At 45.8% G+C, this 21,331-nt stretch overlaps 1 protein-coding gene across 1 annotated transcript in view; it reads left to right on the top strand.

Moving 5' to 3' along the window:
• TXLNG (taxilin gamma) overlaps window positions 1-21,331 on the top strand; it is a 62,120-nt gene that overhangs the window by 9,932 nt on the left and 30,857 nt on the right. The window lies entirely within an intron of this gene.

Here is a 21,331-nt window from a genome sequence, read left to right as displayed (position 1 = left end):
TTTAGCCACATAGGATCAAGAGACTGTTTTTAATTTAGCTAAATCATTTTGCGATACCTGGGGTAGATACAGTTGATGGAAAAAGCGGGCCTTCTGCAACAAATTCTCCTGGACAGCCCGTCAAATTAAGGTCAGAATACAATTATTTACATTTTTGTTGATTACTTAAGACTTAGCTGTTTAAAAAAGTTAGTTTCATTACTTTTTTTTAAATTATTAATTTTCTGATACTATGTGCAAGTTTCCAGAAAGAGGTAACCGACCCACTACTCTAGGATCACCCCCCCCCCCCCCCAACAGCAAGACAAAAGTCCCGCCAAGCATCCCTTAGAGAGCGCAGTAAGACACTCCTACACAAATGCAGAGGTAAAGACTGTGATGTATTGTGCAAAAGAGAATAAATGTGCCACCGATAATAATTGCATTTTTCCAGAATGTAAAGGCAATAAATCTGGAACCATCCACAATTCATATTTTAAAAAAGAATGATGTTTCTTCAATGCAAATTCCTCACCTCAGACCTCAGCGGTGCAGCTCGCCAACTGATCAATACTTTTGGAATGGACGAGTCTTATGCCTTCACCTCATCATCGGTCATTTGGGTGTACTCATCCTAAATTACTTCAGTGATATTGTAACTGATCTTCAAAACTCATATTATTTCCATTTAAATATCAGACATGAGATGCAAATCTTTTAAATGCCTGAATACAACAATTTCTAGTGAAACATAGTCTGTCGGATCAAACAAGTTATATACCACATTTTAAAAGTGAGTATGCATCTCATGTCTGATGTTTAATGGAAATAAGATAATATGAATACATGAGTTTTGAAGATCAGTTATTACTGAAGTAATTTAAGATGAGTACACCTGCATGACCGATGATGAGGTGAAGGCATGAGACTCATCCATTCAAAAGTATTGATAAGTTGGCGAGCTGCACCGCTGAGGTCTGTTCCTTCTCTTCATCAAAATTGACAGCCAACCTCTCCACCTGTTCCATGGAGGCAAGAAGCATTCTCATGTTCTTTGCAATCGTACGGCCTTGTACAAACCCCACTTGTGAATCAGCCACCAGTGATGGTAACATTTGGGCCAGATGATTTGCCAAGATTTTCGCAAACAGCTTAGCTTCAACAAATGGACCAGATCCAGAAAAATGTAAAGCCTAAGATATTTACCAGTACTTTAGATCCAGAATAAATGTATTTGTTTTTGTATATAAAAATATATTATTTATTTGTTTGTTTGTTTGTTACATGTGTATCCTACCTTTTCCCACTTACTAGTAGGCTCAAAGTGGCTTACATAGTTCCGGAGAGGTGGTTACAGACTCCGGTGTGAAACTACTACTACTTAACATTTCTAAAGCGCTACTAGGGTTACGCAGCGCTGTACAATTTAACACAGGAGGACAATCCCTGCTCAAAGAGCTTACAGTCTAAAGGACACGTGAACAGTCAGACCGATAGGGGCAGACAAATTGGGGCAGTCTGGAATTCCTGAGAGGTAAGAGTTAGGTGCCGAACGCAGCATTGAAGAGGTGGGTTTTAAGCAAAGACTTGAAGATGGGCAGGGAGGGGGCTTGGCGTAAGGACTCGGGAAAGTTGTTCCAAGCATAGGGTGAGGCGAGGCAGAATGAGCGGAGCCTGGAGTTGGCGGTGGTGGAGAAGGGTAATGAGAGGAGGGATTTGTCCTGTGAACGGAGGTTTTGGGCGGGAACGTAAGGGGAGATGAGGGTAGAGAGGTAAGGAGGGGCATTTGTAGGTAAGAAGGAGAAGCTTGAACTGAATGCGGTATGTGGCTTCCAATCAGATACCGCATTCAGTTCAAGCTTCTCCTTCTTACCTACAAATGTACTCAGTCTGCTGCCCCTCACTACCTCTCTACCCTCATCTCCCCTTACGTTCCCGCCCGTAACCTCCGTTCACAGGACAAATCCCTCCTCTCATTACAGTGTAGGGGTACAATTACAGTGACAAATAACAATAAAGAAGTATCGTTAAATAGGTTGGGTGTTTCAGACAAAATGTCAGGGTGATCATGCGTCGGGGTTGAGCTTTTATCAGTTCCAGATTAAATTACCAATATTATAATACCATATGTCGTTATGCTGTAAGTTTCTGTTTCGAAGCTAGGATCGGTACGTTTTTACTGACTCTGACTCCACAGCCCTGATTATAGGCAATTGGCATGTTTGTTAACTTACGAGAGAGCTCCCTTCTGGAAGAACTGGTTGAGGAGTTTTTGAGAACCAAATGTTTAATTGCCACTATAAATTTCTTAGATGTATAGGCCCAGTAAATTACCTTCATAGGGGGCGTTGGGAATACAATATGAGGAGGGAGAATGGACCCAGATGGAGACAGCAAAAATGTCGGTGGCAACTAGTGTGTAAGGAAATATTACAATTACTAGCAATAAATGCTCGTTTCTGTAACAAATGAAACGGGCGCTATCAAGGTTCCCTTCCCGTCCCCCTCCCTCTCCCGTCATCGGCATACAGGGACAGAAGAGGAAACCTGTGAGGTGTTGCATCCACGTTGTCATCCGTCCCTCGCACCGTCCGATGTTCAGTGTGTGTGGCTGGCTGCGTCGCCCCCCCCCAAAGCGGTTTTGTGCATTTGTGTTGCGCCATCCTCATTTCGTCGCGTTGGTGAAAATTGGTGCGGGCGCAGCGTCCTGACATTCCTGTTCGGCGCCATTCGCGTTCCAGAAAATCGCGACTTCAGCAACGTCATCACGTTCCTGTTCGGTGCCATCTTGAAATTCGCTCCGGCCACGACGTCATAACGTTGGACGCGAGGGCGTCACCACCATGGAGAGGCTTCACCACCATGAATCCACGAACCCTTCACGGAAGTGGCTAGAGCTTGGGGCCTCAATAGAACGTTGAGGTAGCGAATTATGTCCGGAAGGGGCGTGGGTGGGGGGGGGCGGGTGTATGAGTGAGAGTGAGTGGTGCTGACAGGGTACAGCAGTGCAGGGCTTCAGTGGTTCTCTGCCACACTGTGAGCTTCAGAATTGGAGGTGAGAATTATTTAATATAGATGTACAGGTGGTATTTGTCACCTGCCCGGCTTCTCCATTCTTTCCCAGCAGCGCCACCTCTGTTGGAGGAAGTGTGGTGAAAGGGGCACAGTGGGACATATGTGGGCCCTGCTCCAAGGCCAAAGCCTTTTTGGAAAGCTATCCAGTGTATACTTGAGATATTATGTATGGGGATATAATCTGGTCCCCATCCTCATCCATTCCTAGTCAATTCTTTTCTATCCTCAACATAGTGTTACTGTCCCCCTTACCATCCCCACAGATTTTTTCCCCATCCCTTTACCCAATCCTCATTTAAAGCTTTGTAAATTCAAACAAATTATGAAATGTGTTCTATAACTTCTTAAAATTTAACACAAAACAATAGGTATTACTTTGCTAAATATGCAAAACATATTCTTACTAACAGGGACTCCTCTTTTCGATTTTAACTGAGGTGTTGGTGTTTCAGGTTTCCAAATTGAGATGTGCACAGAGACATAATCTGGTCTCCGTTCACTTCTGATCCACCATCCCCTCTCAAACTCATTCACTTTGGATCCTTTCCTTCTTATAACTGCAGTATTAATGATTGTTACCAACACTGCAGGTTTCCCTGTTGTCCCCATCCCTGTGCATACCTGTAGTGTAAACTTCAAAGGTGGAGAGGCTAGATAGTTCTGTGGGGACCAGGTGTCTCTTTGCTTAATAGGCAGCTGCCTAACCTGAAGTTCTGACAGATTGCACTTAGCTTTAATGCTGCCAGATTGGTCATATTAACATAGTAACATAGTAGATGACGGCAGAAAAAGACCTGCATGGTCCATCCAGTCTGCCCAAGACAAACTCATATGTGTATACCTTACCTTGAATTTGTACCTGTCCTTTTCAGGGCACAGACCGTATAAGTCTGCCCAGCAGTATTTTCCGCCTCCCAACCACCAGTCCCGCCTCCCATCATCCGCTCTGGTACAGACTGTATAAGTCTGCCCTCCCCTATCCTAGCCTCCCAACCACCAACCCCTCTTCCCCCACCTGCTCCACCACCCAATTTCAGCTAAGCTTCTGAGGATCCATTCCTTATGCACAGGATTCCTTTATGCATATCCCACGCATGTTTGAACTCCGTTACTGTTTTCATCTCCACCACCTCCGGTGGGAGGGCATTCCAAGCGTCCACCACCCTCTCCGTGAAAAATACTTCCTGACATCTTTCCTGAGTCTTCCCCCCTTCAATCTCATTTCATGTCCTCTCGTTCTACCGCCTTCGCACCTCCAGAAAAGGTTCGTTTGCAGATTAATACTTTTCAAATATTTGAACGTCTGTATCATATCACCCCTGTTTCTCCTTTCTTCCAGAGTATACATGTTCAGGTCATCAAGTCTCTGCTCATACGTCTTGTAACGCAAATCCCTTACCATTCTCATAGCTTTTCTTTGCAACGCTTCAATTCTTTTTACATCCTTCGCAAGGTACGGCCTCCAAAACTGAACACAATACTCTAGGTGGGGCCTCACCAACGACTTATACAGGGGCATCATCACCTCCTTTCTTCTGCTGGTCACACCTCTCTCTATACAGCCTAACAGCCTTCTAGCTACGGCCACCGCCTTGTCACACTGTTTCGTCGCCTTCAGATCCTCAGATACTATCACCCCAAGATCCCTCTCCCCGTCCGTACCTATCAGATTCTCCCCGCTTAACACATGAATATACGGTTTTACAAATGAAGAGTTAACATTTTGAAAATTTGAAGAATTAAAAAAAATTGATCAGTGGCGATTTTAATGCCTAACGCTCGATGGTAAACTAAGACCACTGAGTTGCATTGCCAATGTCTATATACAGTGGTGGAAATAAGTATTTGATCCCTTGCTGATTTTGTAAGTTTGCCCACTGACAAAGACATGAGCAGCCCATAATTGAAGGGTAGGTTATTGGTAACAGTGAGAGATAGCACATCACAAATTAAATCCGGAAAATCACATTGTGGAAAGTATATGAATTTATTTGCATTCTGCAGAGGGAAATAAGTATTTGATCCCCCACCAACCAGTAAGAGATCTGGCCCCTACAGACCAGGTAGATGCTCCAAATCAACTCGTTACCTGCATGACAGACAGCTGTCGGCAATGGTCACCTGTATGAAAGACACCTGTCCACAGACTCAGTGAATCAGTCAGACTCTAACCTCTACAAAATGGCCAAGAGCAAGGAGCTGTCTAAGGATGTCAGGGACAAGATCATACACCTGCACAAGGCTGGAATGGGCTACAAAACCATCAGTAAGACGCTGGGCGAGAAGGAGACAACTGTTGGTGCCATAGTAAGAAAATGGAAGAAGTACAAAATGACTGTCAATCGACAAAGATCTGGGGCTCCATGCAAAATCTCACCTCGTGGGGTATCCTTGATCATGAGGAAGGTTAGAAATCAGCCTACAACTACAAGGGGGGAACTTGTCAATGATCTCAAGGCAGCTGGGACCACTGTCACCACGAAAACCATTGGTAACACATTACGACATAACGGATTGCAATCCTGCAGTGCCCGCAAGGTCCCCCTGCTCCGGAAGGCACATGTGACGGCCCGTCTGAAGTTTGCCAGTGAACACCTGGATGATGCCGAGAGTGATTGGGAGAAGGTGCTGTGGTCAGATGAGACAAAAATTGAGCTCTTTGGCATGAACTCAACTCGCCGTGTTTGGAGGAAGAGAAATGCTGCCTATGACCCAAAGAACACCGTCCCCACTGTCAAGCATGGAGGTGGAAATGTTATGTTTTGGGGGTGTTTCTCTGCTAAGGGCACAGGACTACTTCACCGCATCAATGGGAGAATGGATGGGGCCATGTACTGTACAATTCTGAGTGACAACCTCCTTCCCTCCGCCAGGGCCTTAAAAATGGGTCGTGGCTGGGTCTTCCAGCACGACAATGACCCAAAACATACAGCCAAGGCAACAAAGGAGTGGCTCAGGAAGAAGCACATTAGGGTCATGGAGTGGCCTAGCCAGTCACCAGACCTTAATCCCATTGAAAACTTATGGAGGGAGCTGAAGCTGCGAGTTGCCAAGCGACAGCCCAGAACTCTTAATGATTTAGAGATGATCTGCAAAGAGGAGTGGACCAAAATTCCTCCTGACATGTGTGCAAACCTCATCATCAACTACAGAAGACGTCTGACCGCTGTGCTTGCCAACAAGGGTTTTGCCACCAAGTATTAGGTCTTGTTTGCCAGAGGGATTAAATACTTATTTCCCTCTGCAGAATGCAAATAAATTCATATACTTTCCACAATGTGATTTTCCGGATTTAATTTGTGATGTGCTATCTCTCACTGTTACTAATAACCTACCCTTCAATTATGGGCTGCTCATGTCTTTGTCAGTGGGCAAACTTACAAAATCAGCAAGGGATCAAATACTTATTTCCACCACTGTATATATATATATATATTTTTTTTTTTTTTAATTGCTATTTGTGGAAAAAAAATTGCATTACTTTGTGGGTTCTTTACTGAGACAATTTATTGAACTGGTGCCTATTAACATTTTTATTTCTTTTGAGTGGCTCCATATCTGTTTTAGACATTACTTCTAGGGGAATTGTGCACAATTGCGCAATGCAGAATTTGCATAGAATGTGCAGAATTCTGTGCAGGCACGTTATTTCCTGTGCTAGACCCTTCTGAACATTTTGCACAGATTAACACCGACACTAGTCCACCACTACTTGGCTCTGACACTGGCATTAGGTTCTGCGCATCAGCCAGTGGGTGAAATCTTACCTGTATTGTAGATTCTTGTGTATGTAACCCTGCCTAGAATAAGAGAACACTGTGATTGTTGCACTTTTTGAAAGAAAGAGAAGCAGATGGTGGTGCCTGGCTGTCTCCCAGTCTCCTCAAATTTCTCTCCACAGCTGTCTTTTGTGTTTCTCTCGTCTCCTTACCCCCTGCACAGTCCACATACCCAGTTTAGGAGCATGGTTACCATGGCCCAGCTCTCCTAGGACTCAGGGAGGTTGGAGGCAGACACTCTGAGCCCATGTCCAAAGAAAGGGTTCAGGAGGAATCACAGTCGGCCGTTATGTGAAGGCCAGTACCAAAGAAGTGCCGCAGATCACTTTGTTCTCTGGGTTTGTAATGGATGCGGTCTATTTCTCCATCTATATCCTGCAGAACTGAAGGTTTATTTCCAAGTTCTACAAACCCTGATTAGTGCTATTAAATGAAATTAATGGCCACTGCTCTCTCCAAACAGGAGTAACATAGCAGCAAGTTCCTTGCATACAGTGTCGGCAAGCGTGCAGAACATAGGAAGAAGAAAAGCTAATCGTTATCTGCCTGGAGTGGAAGGGGGAATTCATCCCTTTATCAGCTTGTAATAGCATCCTACTGACAGCTAATATCCTTTTGCAAACACTTCACCACCATGGAGTCACAGACCTGTTTTAATGAGGGCCACTAAGTAAATCCCTGTGACATTTAAAGCACTTACTGTTTTCCTTTGAGCAAAGTGTAAATATTTCCAGTATTATGGTAGATTGTAGAATCTGATATGGCCCAAGGTGAGCTGAAGTCCCATAACTGGACATGAATTTTTTTTTTTTTTTGTTACATTTGTACCCCGCGCTTTCCCACTCATGGCAGGCTCAATGCGGCTTACATGGGGCAATGGAGGGTTAAGTGACTTGCCCAGAGTCACAAGGAGCTGCCTGTGCCTGCAGTGGGAATCGAACCCAGTTCCCCAGGACCAAAGTCCACCCTAATCACTAGGCCACTCCTCCACTGTTGCTACTATTTGAGATTCTACAAGGAACGTTGCTATTCCACTAGCATTCCATATAGAAGTCGGCCCTTGCAGATCACCAATGTGGCCGTGCAGACTTCTGCTTCTGTGAGTCTGACGTCCTGCACATACGTGCAGGACGTCAGACTCACAGAAACAGAAGCCTGCGCAGCCTTCTACGCTAGTGGAATAGAGCAACATTCCATGTAGAATCTCCAATAGTATCTATTTTATTTTGTTACATTTGAACCCTGCGCTTTCCCACTCACGGCAGGCTCAATGCGGCTTACATGGGGCAATGGAGGGTTAAGTGACTTGCCCAGAGTCCCAAGGAGCTGCCTGTGCCGGGAATCGAACTCAGTTCCCCAGGACCAAAGTCCACCACCCTAACCACTAGGCCACTCCTCCACTCCATTGTTTTGACCGTGCTGTAGCTACAGTGCCGGTAAAATAGATCCACTTGGTATTCTGCTTATTTTGCTCTTCCGGGTGTATTTGTAGTAACAGAAGAGCAAAACCAATTGTGAATCTTCACCTTTTTATACAAACCAAATCAATGAATAGAACACACACACACAGGATCATCATTATGCATATTGTATAACCAAAAGCAAAATTCAAAACGAGAAGGCTGACATCAGTGAAATGCTAATAGATACATTCCACATATACTAAATTAAATGAACTAAAATAAGGTTCCAAATTCTTTATAAGCAGCAACTCCCAACACAAATTGAGCACCAGAATATTGTGTTTCATCCCCTCAGGGGTTTCATCAAAAGAGCTTCAAACCAGCATGAAAAGCTGAAATTCATCCCCACAGGGGCTTCAGCAGAGGATCATCAAAACAGCATAAAAATGGGATAGTTAAAACTGGGTTATAAAAGGAATATATGATTAGCCGAGTTTGGGTGGCAGAGCCGGTGGTGGGAGGGGGGGGCTGGTTGGGAGCCGGGGATAGTGCTGGGCAGACTTACACGGTCTGTGCCCTGAAAATGACAGATACAAATCAAGGTAAGGTATACACAAAAAGTAGCACATATGAGTTAATCTTGTTGGGCAGACTGGATGGACCGTGCAGGTCTTTTTCTGCCGTCATCTACTTTTATTTACATATATTTCTGAATTTACAAGATTTACTTTTGCTGCTTAGGTTCATTTGTGTTGGTGGCTAGTATTTACATTTCTTTTCCTTCCTGGGCTATGCTGAGGCATATTTTCAAAGCACTTAGCCTTCCAAAGTTCCATAGAAACCTATGGAACTTTGGAAGGCAAAGTGCTTTGAAAATATGCCTCATAGTCATTTGCTCATGCTATGTTTAAACGTAGTATTACTGCTGTCTGTCTACAGGTAAACTATTTATACCAAAGCAGAGTGTGTGCAAGTTGCTGACTCTCCAGATTTAGGAGTAATGCAGTTTCTGTTTACGTCCATCGCCAACCCATTGCATCGGTCCTTTTGTTTTTGTTGTAACACTATATTTCCATTCTATTTTGTTTTGTTTGTTTTAATTCACAACTTCATAATTTTGTTTTTGTCAGTGTCCCACCTCGTTGTTTTACACTTGTGTGCACTAGAATGCTATACCCGTCTGGGTATTTTAAAGCTGAGTGGATCCGCCTCGCATTTAAACTTGCAGGAAGTGATTTTAGGTGCTATTTATATATTTAAAAAGCTAAGTAAAAAAATGTACAGATGCGAGGAGGCATTTTCAAAAGGGCGCTACTTATGCTACCGGCAGGCAGAGATTTGAAGGCCTGGTTTGGAAGGATCTTCAAGCTATATGTATACTCGTATTTATATAATGGCAGAATATTATGTCCCATTAAAATTGTCCTCATTGACACGTGCACTCTTTAGTTGAAAGAGGAAGTGGGACTCGGCCAGGCTAGATGCCCTCTTCCAGGAATGGATGATCTTGAACCTTCTGCAGACATGCCAGGTCTTTCACATTAGGCATATGACCACACACATCAGGGCCCCTTCTCCAGCTCACACATCGAAGTTCATTCATTCATTGGCTTTCTGCTTCCTGCCCCTTTGGTCTGGCATATCTCTCTCCTTCCCCTCCAAACTGGCCTTTGTGGCTGGCAGCGTAAGCAGAGAAGACCAGGCTGTGTCCAGCCAGCCTTTAGCCTTCCCTCTGCCGTGTCCAGGCTTCTTTGATGCAACTTCCTTTACAGCACGAAGGATGTGAAAGAGGGAAGGCCTTGGGTCAGCTAGAGGTGACTTGTTTTCGGTGCTTCCACTGCCAACTTCAAAAGCAAATTTGGAGGGCCACCCAGGAGGGGAGGTGGAGGAGGAGAAAGGAAGAGATGCCAGGATTGTGGGAAAAAGGAGGAAAATTGAATGATAGGGAGGGTAGAAGATAGGAAGAGGTGCTGGAACCTGCAGGGGAAAGAGGAAAAGGGAGCAATGTTGGATGCAAGGGGAAGAGGGAACAGAAGAAAGGGAGAGATGCTTGCCCTTGGGGGGGGGAGGGTGCATGGGCACAGAGGGAAGGAAGTTGGAGATATTCTTGCCCCAGGGGGACAGGAGGGAAGGAAGAAATGCTGGCCCCAAAGGAGGGGGGATAGACCAGGAGCAAGGGAAGAATGGAGGGTGATAGGGACACAGAGAGGCGATGCTAGACACATGCAGAGGGGTATAGGGACACAATGAAGATGAATGGTGGACATGGAGAGAGAGAAGAAATATCAAATGGACAAGGAAACCCTGGCAAGTGAGTTAAGAGAAGGCAGAGGAAAGCAGAAAACAGAGACTGGGACCAACACAATTAGAAAGATAAAGATAGTAAAATAAATTGTGTCCATTTTATTTTCTGTTTATTGATTAGAATTAGAGGCTCCCTGAATTTTTATTAGATGTTCCTTTGCTAGTATGCTGACATAGTATTATATCTGTTACTTGAATTCTCTTCCATGCTGTCTGTTGTGGTGCTGTTTGTATTGTACTGACATTTATATTTGTGATATAATTAAGAACATAAGAATAGCAATACTGGGTCAGACCAATGGTCCATCTAGCTCAGTATCCTGTTTCCAACAGTGGCCAGTCCAGGTCACAAGTACGTGGCAGAAACCCAATAAGTAGCAACATTCCATGCTAACAATCGCGGGGCAAGCAGTGGCTTCCCCCATGTCCATCTCAATAACAGACTATGGACTTTTCCTCTAGATACTTGTTCAAACCATTTTTAAACCCAGATATGCTAACCGCTGTTACCACATCCTCCGTCAGCTAGTTCCAGAGCTTAATTATTGTTTGAGTGCAAAAATATTTCCTCCTATTTGTTTTAAAATTATTTCTGTTTAATTTCATCCCCCTGGGCTTTGCACCTTTAGAAAAAGTGAAAAAAAAATCGATTCACTTCTACTCGTTCTATACCACGCAGGAGTTTATAGAGCTTAATCATATCCCCTCTCAGCCTTCTCTTTTCCAAGCTGAAGAGCCCTCATCTCTTTTGCCTTAACTCGTATGGGAGGAGTTCCATCCCCTTTATCATTTTGGTCGCTTCTCTTTGAACCAATAGCAGCTGTGCTGAAGTTGTGATAATTCAGTTGGCTGTTCCGATTTTTGGAACCTTTGGATGGTGGCAGGCATATTGACAGTCGCTTTGCTGGATTTTAATTGATTTTTTAATTCTTTATCAAAGTGAATTGTGTGACTCCTGAAGCAGGCGCTTGTCACAGCGAAATGCAGGACTGCACTGAGTCCATACAGTTATTTTACACTTTAATAAATGTTTAATAAATGTGCAGGACGTCAGACTCACAGAAGCAGAAGCCTGCGTGGCCACATTGGTGATCTGCAAGGGCCGACTTCTACATGGAATGTTGCTAGTGGAATAGCAACATTCCATGTAGAATCTCAAATAGTAGCAACAGTGGAGGAGTGGCCTAGTGGTTAGTGTGGTGGACTTTGGTCCTGAGGAACTGAGTTCGATTCCCGCTTCAGGCACAGGCAGCTCCTTGTGACAATGGACAAGTCACTTAACCCTCCATTGCCCCAGGTACAAATAAGTACCTAAGCCGCATTGAGCCTGCCATCAGTGGGAAAGCGTGGGGTACAAATTTAAAAAACAAAAAAAAAGACAGTAGAATGACTGGAAGCTTTCTTGGTACAAACAGTGCTGTAAATGTATCCAGTGCTGTAGCAGGTGGGGGCACAGCCTTTTAGCAGTGTCTGGCAGGAATTCCTTTTTTTTTTTTTTCGTTCCCTTTGGGAGCTGTTGGGGAAAATTAAATTTAGAAAATTGTACCTTTTTTCTAGCTTATTCCTCAACAACCGAAAAAAAAGAAAAGTTCCCAAGCTGTTCATTTTCTATATAATGGGGGTGGGGGGTGGGGCGGTGCACAAGGATTAGATTTTGATAATTGCGTTTGGCGGTGTGAAGCCAACAACAGCCCTGATCTGGGACCTGTCAAGCTGTGAAGATTCTATTCTGTTGCTCTCCTATAACGTACTGTCCATCCATCCCTCCCATCCCTCCCAAGAAAGGGATCTGGGTGTCGTCGTCGATACGCTGAAACCTTCTGCTCAGTGTGCTGCTGCGGCTAGGAAAGCGAATAGAATGTTGGGTGTTATTAGGAAGGGTATGGAGTCCAGGTGTGCGGATGTTATAATGCCGTTGTATCGCTCCATGGTGCGACCGCACCTGGAGTATTGTGTTCAGTACTGGTCTCCGTATCTCAAAAAAGATATAGTAGAATTGGAAAAGGTACAGCGAAGGGCGACGAAAATGATAGTGGGGATGGGACGACTTTCCTATGAAGAGAGGCTGAGAAGGCTAGGGCTTTTCAGCTTGGAGAAGAGACGGCTGAGGGGAGATATGATAGAAGTGTATAAAATAATGAGTGGAATGGATCGGGTGGATGTGAAGCGACTGTTCACGCTATCCAAAAATACTAGGACTAGAGGGCATGAGTTGAAGCTACAGTGTGGTAAATTTAAAACGAATCGGAGAAAATTTTTCTTCACCCAACGTGTAATTAGACTCTGGAATTCGTTGCCGGAGAACATGGTACGGGGCGGTTAGCTTGACGGAGTTTAAAAAGGGGTTAGATAGATTCCTAAAAGACAAGTCCATAGACCGCTATTAAATGGACTTGGAAAAATTCCGCATTTTTAGGTATAACTTGTCTGGAATGTTTTTACGTTTGGGGAGCGTGCCAGGTGCCCTTGACCTGGATTGGCCACTGTCGGTGACAGGATGCTGGGCTAGATGGACCTTTGGTCTTTCCCAGTATGGCACTACTTATGTACTTATGTACTTCTTACAGGGATGCATCGCTGCCTGTGCAGGACTCATACTGCTTACAGCCCTGTGTGTGTTTTTCATTCGGTTCCCCCACCCTCCTCTGCCAGTGACACCCCTCTGCAGTGGCATGCTAGCTGTTTTCAGACGTTTCCTGTTGTTTACTTCCTTATTGCGCAGGACTCTTTGAACTAAGCTTGAACTCTGTCAGAGCAGAAAATTCAAGGTCTGAATGGAGACCACAAAGCTTGCCAACTAGTAAATATGATCAGGCTAATAGACTTAAATGTCCCGTATCACCACAATAGTCACAGAAAGGCTTGCATTGTTTGTTCACCGTTCCTTGTACTTTTCAACTTATAACCTACACTAGTAAATAAGGCCCATTTCTGTGTGAAATGAAACGGGCGCTAGCAAGGGCTCCCAACCCCCCTCCCCGGGGAGTTCCCTGCACCCCTGTCTTTGGAGTTCCACACCCCCGTTCGTCCGTCCCTCTCTGTCCTCTGAGTTCGAGCCCCCTTCCCCTCGGAGTTCCATGCCCCCTACCTGCCTCCCTCCCTGTCTTCCGCATTCCAGGCACCCCTCCCCTTTGAGTTTCAGGACCCCCCTTCCCTTACATTAGCAGGACCCCCGCTCCCCTTACAGTTGCAGGCCCCCACCTCCCGTTGGAGTTACAGGACCGCCCCTCCCCTTCCCCCCCCCCCTCGTCCCATGCCGTCCGAGTTCCATGTCCTCCCTCTCCTCCGATTTCCAGCGCCTCCCTCCCTCCCTCTCTGTGGCCTCCGAGTGGAAGCAGGACGTGTGCTGCCACCTCTGCCCTTCGTAAGTGCAGACTGTTCTTTAAAACTTTTTACCTCCTGCTCGTGCGGCAACAGTGAAGTCCAGCACGGATGCCGCTTCTGACTGCCTTCGCTCTCGCTTCTGTTTCAGGTGTTTCTGGTCCCGCCCTTCTGCAAACAGGAAATGAGGGCAGGACCAGAGGCACAGCTGAAACAGAAGCGAGAGCGAAGGCAGTCTGAAGCGGCGTCCATGCGTGGCTGGTGCTGAGTTCCCTTCCCTCTCACTTCCCAAAGGTCCGCCCTGTGACGTCATCCAGACAGAGGTGCAAATTATTATCAAACATATAAACGGCAAGTGACCGACTCACCTGCAAATGCGCAGTAGAGACGTCCCTCTCTGTCCCACCCTCGCATCAAGACGTGATGACGGGAGAGGGCGGAACAGAGAGGGAAACTCTGAGTCACTGTCGGACACTGCCGCCTGGAAACGAACATCGCACGCACCAACCTCCACCCCCATCCCCGCCACCGCTCCCACCCTCCTCCGTATCGGGCCCCCTGCACTGACCTGACAACGCCTCTCACCTCCGTGTGAAAGAGCTGCAGGCAGGAGATCTGCTGCTGCCTGCAGCGCTTTCACACGGAGGTGAGAGGCGGTGTCAGGTCAGTGCAAGGGGCCCTGCACGGAGGGGGGAGGGAGCGGCGGCGAGGAGGGTAGCTGGAAATCTCACCCGTTTTAACAGGCTTAACGGCTAGTATAGGATAAAGTGGGAAGAAAAGACTTGAGACACTTCAAAACTGGTCTCAAGCAATTGAGCAGACTGGACGCACCATCACCAGTCATAAAAACCTCCCTTACTGTTGTAGTCAATTTTATCATATTCACAAACATTTTTTTAATTACTGGAGATCAGTTTGGGAGTAGAGGAGTAGCCCAATGGTTAGAGCAGCAGGCTTTGATCCCGGCAACCTGGGTTCGATTCCCACTGCAGCTCCTTGTGACCTTGGGCAAGTCACCTAGGGCGTCTTTTACTAAGACGTGCTCACGTTTTTAGCACGTGCTAAAATTGTGGGCGCGCTAAATGTTAGAGATGCCCATAGGAATGCATTGGTGTCTCTAACACTTAGTGTGCCTACAATTTAAATACGTGCCAAAAACGTGAGCGTGCCTTAGTAAAAGACCCTCTTAACCCTCCATTGCCCCAGGTACAAAAACTTTAGATTGTGAGCCCTCTAGGAACAGAAAAAGTACCTGCGTGTAATGTATACAGTTCTGCATACATCTAGTAGCGTTATACAAATGATTAGTACGAGGAGTGCCTGAAGACGTTTCTTCTAACTTTATGTTGGTTATAAGTTCTAAAGTTTAAGGAACAGTGAATAAAACCGTAAGACTTACATTGGGGCGTAGCCAGACTTCAACAGTAGGGGGGTCCAGAGCCAAGGAGAGGAGGCACATTTTAGCCCCCCCCCCCCCAATGCCGACACCAACCCCCCGCCCACCATTGCCGACAACTCCAACAACTTTGACCCCCCCCCGCCAATGACCCTCTCGACCCACCTTCGCCTACCTTTGTTGGCGGGGGACCCCAACCCCCGCCAGCCGAAGTCTTCTTCCTTTGTTTGGTTTCTGACTGAGTCTGACGTCCTGCACGTACAACATGCAGGACATCAGACTCTCAGAAACAGAACGAAGCCTTGCGATCTGCAGGGGGGTCCAGGGCCAAATCTACGGGGGCCCAGGCCCCGTGGCCCCATAGCAGCTACGCCCCTGCCTCAAATTTAATGACATCTGGATAGCCACTTCTATGCACAGGCTGTTAACCCTGATTACTGGCTGGAGAGCCTTGTACACCTATCAATAAGAAATAAGCTCAGTAATAGACTGACAGCAGCATCACATCCCCTCATTGAGCACTTGAGTAATCAAATGTGGAGGCCTTTTCTTCTCCAACATGTGGGATCCTTAGTCCTAGCCCCCCCCCCCTCCCTCCCTCCCCCCCCCCCCCCCCCCCCGCCACATCACGTGGACAAATCAGGTTTCTTGAGCTGTGGGCTTTGATGTCCTCTGGGATTCTTATTTTGCTCTTTCATGAACTGTGTTTACCACATTTCCATGTGTTTCCACTCTTTATTCCCCTCTCTTCCGGTTCTTTTTCTGGGTCTCTGCTAAGAAAGTTGTACCTAAAAATAAACCAAACTACGCTATCTTCTGTTATTATATTCACTTGCTATCCCTTTACAGAATCCTTCTGCTAGCTCTGTTAATTTCAGAGATCGATTATTATAACTCACGGTATCATGGCTTGCAATTAACTCGAGTAGCCAAAACAGAGCCATCAAATTGCTATTTAGAAAGAAACAATATGACCATGTCCCATACTGATTTCCGAACACTAGTTGTCGGTGTCTGCGTATCCCCTTTAAATATCTATCATGCATCAAGTCTTATGCTATTGAATACCACTTTTTCTCTCCAATCTTCTCAGTCCTTATGCACACTCACTTTCTGTAAATTCATCCAGTCAGCATCTTCTCACTGTACCTTTCCATCTAGCTAGACACCATCCATAGCTCCTGTTTTAGTCTCATTGCTCCCATCCCTCTTGAATTTACTCCCTCTCTCCCTCCAGGTTACTTTCATTTCAGAAATTTAAAAGTGTCCTTAAAACAAACTTTTTCACTCAGGCCTTTCCACTAGGACAGCTCATTATTTTATCCTGAGACTATCACGCTTATTTTCGAAAGAGAAGGACGCCCATCTTGCGACACACATCAGGAGATGGTCGTCCAAATCGGCATAATCGAAAGCTGATTTTTGACACCCTCGACTGCTTTCCGTCGCAGGGTTGACCAAAGTTCACGGGGGCATGTTGGCAGGGTAGCGAAGGCGGGACTGGGGCGTGATTAGGAGATGGTCGTCCTTGGCCGATAATAGAAAAAAGAAGGGCGTCTCTGGCGAGCACTTGCCTGACTTGGTCCATTTTTTTCGTGACCAAGCCTCAAAAAGTTGCCCCAACTGACCAGATGACCACCGGAGGGAATCGGGGATGACCTCCCATAACTCCCCCAGTGGTCACTAACCCCCTCCCACCATAAAAAACAAGTTTAAAAATACATTTTGCCAGCCTCAAATGCCATACTCAGGTCCATTGCAGCAGTATACAGGTCCCTGGAGCAGTTGTAGGTGCAGTGTACTTGCAGCAGGTGGACCTGGGGGGGGGGGGGGGGGCTCAGCAGCCAAGGTAAGGGAGCTATGCACCTGGGAACAATTTCTGAAGTCCACTGCAGTGCCCCCTAGGCCGGTTGGTGTCCTGGCATGTCAGGGGGACCAGTGCACTACAAATGCTGGCTCCTCCCATGACCAAAGGGCTTGGATTTGGTTTTTGAGATAGACGTCTTTGGTTTCCATTATTGCCAAAAACCGAGGACGACCATCTCTAAGGTCGACCTAAATGTCAAGATTTGGGCGTCCCCAACCGTATTATCGAAACGAAAGATGGACGTCCATCTTGTTTTGATAATATGCGTTGTCCCGCCCCTTCGCGGCACCGTCCTTATAGTTGGGTGCCCTTAGAGATGGTCGTCCCCGTTCGAAAATGCCCCTCCACGCCACATTAGCTACATCATACTCTTTCCCCTCCCCCACCCCCCAATCTCTTACATGTTTGAGGAATACATTGTAAGTAATTATTTTTCCCCTTTTGTCAACGATCTGCCCCACTGTAATCATTCCTCCATTTGATTTAAGCTTTGTAAACCGCATACACGTTTTTATACGATTTGCAGTATATCAAAGTAAATTGAATCTTGAGGCTGAGCTGCAGTTGAAGGTTCTGAAGGCTGGTGAGTGAAGGGAGAGAGGCCCTCATATTTTCTGTCTACTGTACCTGTTTGTGAAAATGATACATATTTTAATTTCTGCAAATATTTCTTAAATATTTAAATAGTAAATCTTTTATATAAAAATAACTAAACTGTTCATAGCCAAGCATTTAGGCAGTGTACATTCAAAAAAGGGATAATCCCAAGTGTATTTTAGGTAACTAATGTAGCAGTATGGGAATTGATTCTTTAGATACATTTTAATTAGTTGATTTTTCAGTATTTATAATTCATGGTAATTGTGAACATTTTATTGTTTTGTAAACCGCAGTGAATCACTCATTTGTTCAGTACCCATATTTTATCATTCCCACCTTAGTAATTCCCTTATCGCTTATTTGTCCTGTTTGTCTGTCCTAATTAGATTCTAAGCTCTGTCAAGCAGGGGACTGTCTCTTCATGTTCAGTGTACACTATAGAAATGATAGATAAAAAAACAACAAAGCAGTGGACTCAAATGCATTTATTTGAAATAATACCCGACGTGGCCACGTTTCGCCCTCAGGCTGCGTCAGGAGTACAAACTATCAAAAGTGTATATAAGTATATCATATACACTAGTACTGAGATGAAAACAGTTATTCCAAAAATCTAGTTCCACTTTTCTGCTACTTCCAACTGAACTGATATGCATTAGAAATAAGTAGTAGTAGTCTTTGGGATTCTGGAATCTTTCTACTTTTTGTCCTTATCTGGCCTGTTTGTTCTGATTAGATTGTAAGCTCTGTCGAGCAGGGACTGTCTCTTCATGTTCAAGTGTACAGCGCTGCATACGTCTAGTAGCGCTTTAGAATTGATAAGTAGTAGTAGTAGTCTTTGGGATTCCAGAATCTTGCTACTCTTTAGGATTCTGCACAGAATCTTGCTACTATGGGATTCCGGAATCTTGCTACTCTTTAGGATTCTGCACGGAATCTTGCTGCTATGGGATTCCGGAATCTTGCTACTCTTTAGGATTCTGCACGGAATCTTGCTACTATGGGATTCCGGAATCTTGCTACTCTTTAGGATTCTGCACGGAATCTTGCTACTATGGGATTCCGGAATCTTGCTACTCTTTAGGATTCTGCACGGAATCTTGCTACTCTTTGTCCTTATCCCTTATCTGGCCTGTTTGTCTGTCCTAATTAGATTGTAAGCTCTGTCGAGCATGGACTGTCTCTTCATGTTCAAGTGTACAGCGCTGCATACGTCTAGTAGCGCTTTAGAAATAAGTAGTAGTAGTCTTTGGGATTCTAGAATCTTGCTACTCTTTGGGATTCCGGAATCTTGCTACTCTTTGGGATTCCGGAATCTTGCTACTCTTTAGGATTCTGCACGGAATCTTGCTGCTATGGGATTCCGGAATCTTGCTACTCTTTAGGATTCTGCACGGAATCTTGCTACTCTTTAGGATTCTGCACGGAATCTTGCTACTATGGGATTCCGGAATCTTGCTACTCTTTAGGATTCTGCACGGAATCTTGCTACTATGGGATTCCGGAATCTTGCTACTCTTTAGGATTCTGCACGGAATCTTGCTACTCTTTGTCCTTATCCCTTATCTGGCCTGTTTGTCTGTCCTAATTAGATTGTAAGCTCTGTCGAGCATGGACTGTCTCTTCATGTTCAAGTGTACAGCGCTGCATACGTCTAGTAGCGCTTTAGAAATAAGTAGTAGTAGTCTTTGGGATTCTAGAATCTTGCTACTCTTTGGGATTCCGGAATCTTGCTACTCTTTGGGATTCCGGAATCTTGCTACTCTTTAGGATTCTGCACGGAATCTTGCTACTATGGGATTCCGGAATCTTGCTACTCTTTAGGATTCTGCACGGAATCTTGCTACTCTTTGTCCTTATCTGACCTGTTTGTCTGTCCTAATTAGATTGTAAGCTCTGTCGAGCAGGGACTGTCTCTTCATGTTCAAGTGTATAGCGCTGCGTACGTCTAGTAGCGCTATAGAAATAAGTAGTAATAGTAGTAGTAAATACCTTCCAGCAGAACCCATACTGGCTTAGTCTCAGGGTCTCCGATCATGACAGTGGTGGGCGGGTTTTCACTGGGTAGAAGCTCAAGAAAAAGAAGTTACCAGATTAACAAAAAAGGGAAGAGCTACACACCATTTGTATCCCAAAACAGGGCCCTAAATGAGAGAGATTTTTTTTCTAGTCCGTCTCGTCCCTCGGGTAAACAAAGATACAGAAATCTAGACCCCAGAATCCCTGGGTCCCCTTCTTTCCATCTCTTGTCCTTTTTGTGCAGGAATTATTTCTTGTCACAAAGGCTCTGCTAGTACTAGGAAGTTTCAAGCTAAGTATTTGCTATCACAGGTGATCTGTCTTAGGCAGTTAAGATTGTGGAGTTTGCCCTCCATGTCCTGCATCTAAAGAGCAAAGATGTTTTCAGCTGCCTGGAACACAGCGCTGGAGGGCAATGATTCCTTTATTTTATTTTTTTTAATGACTTGGGGCCAGATGCAGCAACCAAACGTTAAAAAATCTAAAACGTTAAAGTCCTTAACGAATTTTAAAAAACGAAGAAAGCACCAAAAAAACAAGTTGCACATGTTCGGTGCGGTACTGTAAAGTAGAATGCATCAAACTGGTGTAATCCCCTTCGGTAATCGGCCCCTAAAGCATGCACAGAGCAGCCAAGCGTTATGCTGGCTGCTCTGGCATGCCACAAACGTCAAAACAACCAAAAAAAGAAAACCAAAACACAAACACATTGCATGGATCGGGAGGGGGCAAAGGCGCTCGTCAGGAGCGTCCTTCGCGGATGGCCTTGCCCGCCCCGCTCGAGTTCGCCGCTTCCCCCCCGCATCAAAACAAAAATCAAAACTTAAGGCTGCCCTGACCCCCTCCCTTCCTCTCTTTCCCAGCTCCACCTCCCGCCATCCTCCGCCCCCATGCCCCGGCCCCCCTTCTTCTTACCGGGCCCGCGCAGCGCCTCTCATCTCTGTGAAGGCGCTGCACGGGCAGAAAGAACAGCTGATGCCTCTTCGCCCAGTCTTCGCGTCTCTCCTTTCCTCCTGGGCCTGCCCCGTCTGACGTCAGACAAGGGCGGGCCCAAGAGGAAAGGAGAGACGCGAAGACTGTGCGAAGAGGCATCAGCTGTTCTTTCTGCCCGTACAGCGCCTTCACACAGAGGTGAGAGGCGCTGCGCGGGCCCGGTAAGAAGGAGGGGGGCCCGGTGGGGGGGGGGAGCGGGGGCAGGGCACGGGGGCGGAGGATGGCGGGAGGCGGAGCTGGGAAAGAGAGGAAGGGAGGGGGGCCGGGGCAGCCTTAAGTTTTGATTTTTGATTTGATGCGGGGGAAGCGGGGAGCAGCGGCGAACTCGGGGGGGGGGGCAAGGCCGTCCGTGAAGGACGCTCCTGACGAGCGCCTTTGCCCCCTCCCGAGCTTGCCATCCTATAAGGTTTGTTTGTTTTTTTTTTGTTTTGCAAGCCCGCACAGCCACAACGAGAGGTCCAGACCTCTCATTAGATTTCACGACGTTTCGTTCGGTTTTCCTGTGTTAAACCAATCGGAAAAGGTTAGTGCATGTCGTTACAGTAGGGTTTCTACACGAATTGCTCATCTGCATTCCGTTTTCGTTAGCTGCTAC

The sequence above is a fragment of the Microcaecilia unicolor genome, chromosome 4, assembly GCF_901765095.1.
Source record: "Microcaecilia unicolor chromosome 4, aMicUni1.1, whole genome shotgun sequence".
Taxonomy (NCBI): Eukaryota; Metazoa; Chordata; class Amphibia; order Gymnophiona; family Siphonopidae; genus Microcaecilia; species Microcaecilia unicolor.
This window is presented reverse-complemented; position numbering and strand designations above follow the sequence as displayed.